General features: G+C 44.4%; 1 pseudogene; it reads left to right on the top strand.

Annotated features, from left to right (window-relative positions):
- The first annotated feature begins 951 nt into the window (after positions 1-951).
- On the top strand, positions 952-1069 carry LOC126279214 (5S ribosomal RNA; annotated as a pseudogene).
- The last annotated feature ends 7390 nt before the right edge of the window (positions 1070-8459 follow it).

The raw sequence follows: 8459 nt of genomic DNA, 5'->3' as shown, positions 1-8459 counted from the left end.
TTCATTTGACTCACCCTCGTATATATTAACAGCAGTTCTAGTTCCTGTTCATTAATTTAGTCCCGTCTCCCATCTAGGCTTTTGTATTAATCTCACTGTTTGCATTTGCTTCGACATCTGAGTCTGTTTCTGTGTTTGTGTCTGTCTCCGTTTCATTCCAAGTATCCCTTCTTCTGTTTGTGTGTTTGCTATTATTTGTGTATGTGTTTGTTCTCGTTTGTATAATTCGTGTAGCGCGCATGACCCCTCTTCGGTTACGTAACACAGTTTGCTCCAATTGTCTGGCTGTCGTAGTCTTGACCTGTGTTGTCATACTCACTTCGGGGTTTCATGTGTGTGAGTCTGTCACAATGTAAAGTGACATGTTCAGGAGTTCCTAGTTCTTAGAAAATACACATGGGTAATCGGCTGAGACCAAACTGATGGAGGTGTTCTGTGTACGGACCACGGCCAATGAGTAAATAGACCACGCCGCGTGCGGGATCTATATGTTTTAGCCTCATTCGTTCCTTGATGTTTGGGAAAAAGGTGTACACGCGATGCCTATTTTCTGACGGAACCCATTCTCTCTATCAAATGTCATTTGGTCAAATGTTTAGTTGGCGCCTTTCTGTGATGTCCTCTCCTACCATTTCATACACCTTGTCGCGTCTGCCTTTCTTCAATCAGTACGCTGCTACTCTTTGACGGATGGTGATGTCAATGGTGCACACTCCCATCACCACGTGTAGAGCCTCCATTGATGCTGTGCCATAGGCCCCCGACATTTTGCCGAGCAGAACACTTCTTTAGCTACGTCTCATAATGATTTTATGCGTTGCCAGTCACAGTCGATGCGTCCTGACACTCTCTGCACGTTGAGGTATCTCTTAAGTTCACATTTCAGCAGAAGTAGATGATTTTATTAGCTGCAATTGTAAGTTTATTATTATTACACCATTATTGGTATCTGGCAACGGCCTTGCCGCAGTGGATACACAGGTTCCCGTGATATCACCCAAGTTAAGCGCTGTCGGGCGTGGCCAGCACTTGGATGGGTGACCATCCGGGCCGCCATGTGCTGTTGCCATTTTTCGGGGTGCACTCGTGATGCCAAATGAGGAGCCACTCAACCGAATAGTAGCGGCTCCGGTCAAAGAGAACCGTCGTAACGACCGGGAGAGCAGTGTGCTGACCCCACGCCCCTCCTATCCGCATCCTCAACAGAGGATGACACGGCGGTCGGATGGTCCCGATGGACCGCTTGTGGCCTGATGACGGAGCGCTTATTATTGGTATCTACGATATACTGCGTAGTATTCTGTTCCAAGAGCCTTCTCGAGTTTCCTGATACCACTAAGAGCCAATCGTTAGCGTACGCTACTACCCTCTTTACTCTATTATCGCTGTCTAGGTTGTGTATCAGCAGCTCAATAAATATCGCAGAATATGGGTGCACATAAGAACCCCTGCGGGCACCCTTTGGTGCTTTTCTTGACATTTCTTTGGTGATCCGCTCGCCATTCTACAACTCCGTCTCTCGACAGTCTCCGTTCTTGTCTCCTGGCTTTGCGCATTTTCGACACACCCGTCTCCTCGCACGATGTCTGGCTCATATGGTTCCTACCGCTCTGAGCACTATGGGCCTTAACATCTGAGGTCATCAGTCCCCTAGAACTTAGAACTACTTAAACCTAACTAACCTAAGGACATCACCATATCCATGTCAGAGGCAGGATTCTAACCTGCGACCGTAGCAGTCACGCAGTTGCAGACTGAAGAGCCTAGAACCTCTCGGCCACTCAAGCCGGCGCACAACGTCTAGGTGAATGTCCAAGGCCCCAGCAGTTGAGGCAACTTCGTACAGTCTTTTATGGTCAGTGGTTCAGGCACTCTTGAGACCTCTATTACGTTATTAACTGTAGGTTTCCTCTTTGCTCCTGTCTTGAACTTTATTGCTACTTCTTCGTTAAATTCTTCCTCTGCAATAGGCTAACAGAAGTTTATCTCCTAAAGCTCCTCTAGAAAGTCCTTATCTCTTAGAGTAGTAGGCTCCTGATAGATAGCCAGACGTAGTCTAAGTTTTCTGGGCTCCTCAGATTTGATATTGTTTAGCTGTACAATTTTATCAAAGATTTTTCTTTTATCCTACTGTGCCTCCGTTTCCAGAATGATTGCGTTTGCTGTCGACTTGATGGCCTTAATTTTGACCTTGTCTAGGGTTCATCGTCTTTGCTAGGGCTTCTCTTACGGACTTTGCATCTTGATTATCTACTGATTTTAAGAAAACAACACTTGCTTGTTTGGCTTTAGCTTGTTCCATCCATTTGTCAGCCTACTTTCTGGTTCAAGTATTGTGCTAGCTCCTATGACTGCCTCAAAGGACAGTGGGACGGTCTGGCTTTCTTTTCTTAGTCTTTGGTTCTCTTCTTTAAAATCATTCATTTCCGCCTCCTGTGTACCTGGGGCATTGGCAACAGCCAGTTCTTTCCGCAGTCTATGATTCTCCTTATGAAGTTTGAAAGGTCTCTTTTGGATACCTTTCATGATAATTACTTAAATCTGTTGTCATTTATGGCATACATTCCACTTCTAAATTAACTGTGGTGTTCTGACTTTATCTGGGAGGAGACTGAGTAGTGGAACGTGTTACTTTTACGCATAATCAAGAACGATCTGTCACACTACTACACTTTAAAACAGTTAGATGTAATTCATGTCACACAGTCTCATACGGATCCTACATCCGCTTTATTTTATATACTGTATATGATAAGATACTGTCATCCCCCTTCCCTTCTGTGTGAGAGGATGAATGAGCAAATGTATTACTAGTTGCATGCTGGATGGTAGCAGACAAGCCTGTCTGCTAGAGAACAGTAGGACCAACGTCGGAACAGGTAGCTACGCTTTCTAAAAGCAGAGAGGTTTCTATTCTTAATATGGTCCTGTCCGTCCCTTGTCATGTTGGTATAGAAAGCTGCCTCTCTGGTCACTTCCGTTTGTATCTGGGTAGCACCTTCGGTAGGGGCCCACGCCAGTCTGTCCGCGGCGAGCGTCTGAAGTGGTAAGATCTCCGGCTAAGCACGTCTCTGCTGGATTTCTAAGTTCAGCCTAACTGAAAATTTAATCACCTTTATTTCAAGTTTAGATCTAAAATATCTAATGTTACTTTAAATTGCAACGCAGTGTAATTCGAGTGTGAAGTTCAGAATATCTTCCAGTAGTTCCTTTGTCACTACTTCGTGAGTAAAGTGGAACCACGTGTTGATGATCCGTAACTCTAACTAAGAGCATCAATCTTAAATGCGAATGTGCGTGAGATTATAACGTGTCGTCTTGACAATATTTTTCAACAGAGCAACGTGAGGTGTACTTTGTCAGACCAGTACCATGTACTTATACAATTGTTTGACCCATCAGCTTAATAGTAAGACGATAGCAACCAGTTCGAGGTTTTTCTTTTGTAAACTGCATTTCGATGTAATTTATTTTAATTATCAACGTGACGCATGTGGTGTAATCATCAAAGTAGCCCTCAGCTATTCTTTTCGGGAAGATTTCACAGAGAGTTAGTATGAATTTAGTATACCAGTGTGTGCTAATTTCATGACAGACAGGGTTGCGCTACGAACGTAACTTCTTTGGGTGAAAATAGAATCGGTTGGTTGTGGTTAATTTCCTCTTGCATACGTTTCAACGTTCTTCGTGTGTTGTTTTATGAATGCAGTGTTGTATGCAGTCTCCCAATCTTGGCTCTATATTTGATGTGTTGTGTAAGATTATAAACTCACATTTTCACAATCCTAAATAAGGCACAAGTTTCGTTATGAATCAAGTTTGATATGATGAAATTTTAAGTGAACAATGATCAATGTTAAAATAAATGTCCAAATATAAACTGATTTATATCTTTTTATTTAAATTCTCTTTATATATATATATATATATATATATATATATATATATATATATATATATATATATATATATATACCACCAGTTGTCGTAAGATGACTATTAACAAATTATAATTAATGTTAGCCTGGTTGGGAAATTGGTAACCTAAACTGGATACCTGGTGAAACAGTTGCTCAGTAATGCAAGGTTAACTTCCCCAGATAGATCACAGCTTTTAACCCGGTTTTATTGTCTTGAATATCAACACCGCTTTCAGAACCACTTAATGCATCAACTATACAAGTTCTTCGTTTTGGTCTTCTAGTTTACATTGTGTAAGTGTAAGCGCCCATAATTTATTTCGTACATTGGCTGATACACCAGTGGTTGCCCTGTTCTGTCTTCATTCGCTTACAATTTCTGCCAAGACGTCATCAACTACAGCGATTTTGCCTGCATTTGACGCATCTAGCTGCCTAACCGGTGTTGCCATATCTGCAGAATTACTTCGTCTCACTGCACCATCATTACCTGTGTTACTCTCAGTCCTTGCGGGTGTTGCCCTGCACAGACTGGGGCTTGCTGTGGCTGCCGTTAGCTCAGACCGAGTAGTTTCCTTCCACACTTAAACGTGGAGATGGCAATGTCAAAGAAATGCGACGCACACGCCTTAAATTCTTCACTGTGTGAAGCACTTTCAAGTTAGGGTCGCTTCTGTGTTGACAGAAGTCTTCTATGAGTTTGTCCAAACAGGCTATTCAGGTGCGCTCACCTCTGGCAAGGATGTCCATGAGCAACAGCAGCAGTCGTGGGAAGGTCCGCCGTCTGCATAGCCGTCCTTTGGTTTCACTCGCTGACGCAGCCGTCTAGATGCGCTCGGCGAGCAGGGAGATAACCTGACAGCTGCTCTCGTTGGTTGCCTTTGTCACTGACGTCGAGGTCATTGCAGCGCTGCGTGGCGAGAATGGTGCGGCGTGCTGGTGCGTGAGAACCGAATGGTGACCGTTCCCCTCACTCGGTGGACTGGCGCCTCTGCACGAATCACTACTAAACTTTTTTCACTCTTCCTATGTGAATTACAATATCTAACGAGTAAGCGATAAACACACTGCGTGAAAAACATTCCCGGCACGCGGACGTAAATACCGTTATTACTTTACTTCAATCTAAGAAAACTGCGTTCGAATACGGAGTCATGCTACCGATTCGGCAGCCATCTTGAAGCGGGTTCCCAGGTATGTGAGTGGCTCGCTTCTATAGTAAAAGAAGCACGTATGTTGTACCCGACGGCGAGTTCGTCAGAGACAAGGGTGTCGACATGACACCCCAGGGAGGAGCGATATGACCGTTGTTATTTTCAATGTATATAAATGATCTGGCATCGAGGAAGCATTGATGGAAATAAAAGAGAGATTCACGAGCGGAATTAAAATTTAAAGTGAAAGGATTTCAATGATACGAGTCGCTGATGACATTGCTACCGTGAGTGAAAGTCAAGATGAAATTCATCATCTGTTGAATAAAGTCTCTAATGAGTAGAGAATATGCCACTCCGTCTTCAGGCCACAAGTGGCCCACCGGGACCATCCGACCGCCGTGTCAACCTCAGAGGAGGTTGCGGATAGGAGGAGCATGGGGTCAGCACACCGCTCTCCCGGTCGTGATGATGCTATTCTTGACAGAAGCCGCTACTATTCGGTCGAGTAGCTCCTCAGTGGGCATCACGAGGCCAAGTGCCCACCACGCTCGACAGTGCTTAACTTCGGTGGTCTCACGGAAACGGGTGTAGCCACTGCGGCAAGGCCGTTGCCGTTCAGAATATACACTGAAAGTAAGTCGAAGGAAGACGAAAGCAATGAGAGTTAGCATAAATGAGAATAGTGAGAAATTGCCGACCGCTGTGGCCTAGCGGTTCTAGGCGCTTCAGTCCGGAACCGTAGTGCTGCTACGGTGGCATGTTCGAATCCTGCCTCGGGCATGGATGTGTGTGATGTCCTTGGGTTAGTTAGTTTTAAGTAGTTCTAAGTCTAGGGTACTGATGACCTCCGATATTAAGTCCTATAGTGCTTAGAGCCATTTGAACAAGTGAGGAATTTAACATCAGGAATTATGTCACGAAGTAGATGAAGTTAAGGAATTGTACTTCTTAGGCAGCAAAATATGGCGGGCGCAGCAAGGAGGACATCAAAAGCAGACTAACACTGACAAAAAGGGCATATCTGGCCAAGAGAAGCCTACTAGTATGTAACACTGGCCTTAGTTTGAGGAAGAAATTTCTCGAGAATGTAGGTTTGAAGCTCAGCATCGTATGGTAGTGCAACATGGAAAAAATGGTTCAAATGGCTCTGAGCACTATGGGACTTAACATCTGTGGTCATCAGTCCCCTAGAACTTAGAAATACTGAAACCTAACTAACCTAAGGACATCACACACATCCATGCCCGAGGCAGGATTCGAAGCTGCGACCGTAGCAGTCGCGCGGTTCCGGACTGCGCGCCGAGAACCGCTAGACCATCGCGGCTGGTAGTGCAACATGGATTGTGGGAAAACCTGAACAGAAGATAATCGAAGCATTTGAAGTGTGGTGCTACAGACGGATCTTGAAAATTAGGTGGACTGATAAGGTAAGGAATGAGTAGGTTCTGCGCAGAATCGGAGAGGAAAGGAATATGTGTGAAAAACACTGGTAAGGAGAGGGGACAGGATGATAATACATCTGTTAAGACATAAGGGAATTATTTCCATGGTACTAGAGGGAGCTGTAGAAGGCAAAAACCGTAGAGGAAGAGAGAGAGAGATTGGAATACATCGAGCAAATAACTGAGGACGTAGCTTGCAGTTGCTACTCTAAGTAGAAGAAGTTAGCACAAGAGAGAGAATCGCGGCGGGTCGCATCAAACCAGTTAGAAGACTGATGACTCAAAAAATAAATTAATTAATGAATTAATTAATTAATTAATTAAAAATAAAAATAAAAATCTGGCAGACAGAGTAAACAGCAGTTTGCGGCTGTTCGCTGAAGATGGGGATGTGTCGTCGTTAAGTGACTGTAGAGGACAAAATTTCTATTTGGTGTAATGAAATGAAATGTCGCGTGGCGATGGCATTCCGTCGAGCAGGCCGGGTACCTGGTGCAAGTCTTTTGAATTGAAGCCACTTGGGCGACTTGTGTGTCGATACGGATGACATGATGGTGAAGAAGAGAACGCAGCACGCAGGTGGCTGATTGGTTTGTTTGTGAGACTGAAGGGACCAGACTACTAGGGCCATCGGTCCCTTTTTCCACGAACTTTAAACACCCGACTCATCCGGGCCCCTTTGCATGGCATTCCGTCGCATTGGTCAATGAGCTACATCTACATCTACATTTATACTCCGCAAGCCACCCAACGGTGTGTGGCGGAGGGCACTTTGCGTGCCACTGTCATTACCTCCCTTTCCTGTTCCAGTCGCGTATGGTTCGCGGGAAGAACGACTGTCTCAAAGCCTCCGTGCGCGCTCGAATCTCTCTAATTTTACACTCGTGATCTCCTCGGGAGGTATAAGCAGGGGGAAGCAATATATTCGATACTTCATCCAGAAACGCACCCTCTCGAAACCTAGACAGCAAACTACACCGCGATGCACAGCTCCTCTCTTGGACAGTCTGCCACTTGAGGTTGCTACACATCTACGTAAAGGTATCCAGCTTACCAAATAACCCTGTGACGAAACGCGCCACTCTTCTTTGGATCTTCTCTATCTCCACCGTCAACCCGATCTGGTACGTATCCCACACTGATGAGCAATACTCAAGTATAGGTCGAACGAGTGTTTTGTAAGCCACTTCCTTTTCTGATGGACTACTTTTCTAAGGACTCTCCCAATGAATCTCAACCTGGTACCCGCCTTATCAGCGATTAATTTTATATGATCATTCCACTTCAGATCGTTTCGCACGCATACTCCCAGATATTTTACAGAAGTAACTGCTACCAGTGTTTGTTCCACTATCATATAATCATACAATAAAGGATCCTTCTTTCTATGTATTCGCAATACATTACATTTGTCTATGTTAAGGGTCTATTGCCACTCCCTGCACCAAGTGCCTATCCGCTGCAGATCTTCCTGCATTTGGCTACAATTTTCTAATGCTGCAGCTTCTCTGTATACTACAACATCATCTGCGAAAAGCCGCATGGAACTTCCGACATATCTATCGAGAGGTTCATTTGATGAAATGAATGGCAACAAGCTCTAAATATATAAAAACTTAATTTAATGCAGATGAGTAGGAAAAACCGACTAAGGATTGCAGAATGGAAGGAGAATGGTCGATTTCAGTTTTATGAGAGACTTTTAGGAAAGTGTGACTGATCTGTAAAGGAGATCGCATAAAGGACACCATTGCGACCAATTGTTGTTTACTCTTCAAATGTTTGGGATCCGTACCAGGTTAGATTAAAGAAAGACTTTGAAGCAGTTCACAAGTCGGATGCCAGATTTGTTTCCGGCAGGTTCGAACAACAAAGCAACTGTTACGGGGACGCTTTGGGAACTCGGATGGAAGTCACCGGAGAGAAAGGTGACGCTCTTT

This window comes from Schistocerca gregaria, chromosome 6 (assembly GCF_023897955.1).
Source record: "Schistocerca gregaria isolate iqSchGreg1 chromosome 6, iqSchGreg1.2, whole genome shotgun sequence".
Classification (NCBI taxonomy): Eukaryota; Metazoa; Arthropoda; class Insecta; order Orthoptera; family Acrididae; genus Schistocerca; species Schistocerca gregaria.
The sequence above is the reverse complement of the archived record's forward strand: the minus strand, read 5'-3'. Positions and strand labels throughout refer to the sequence as shown.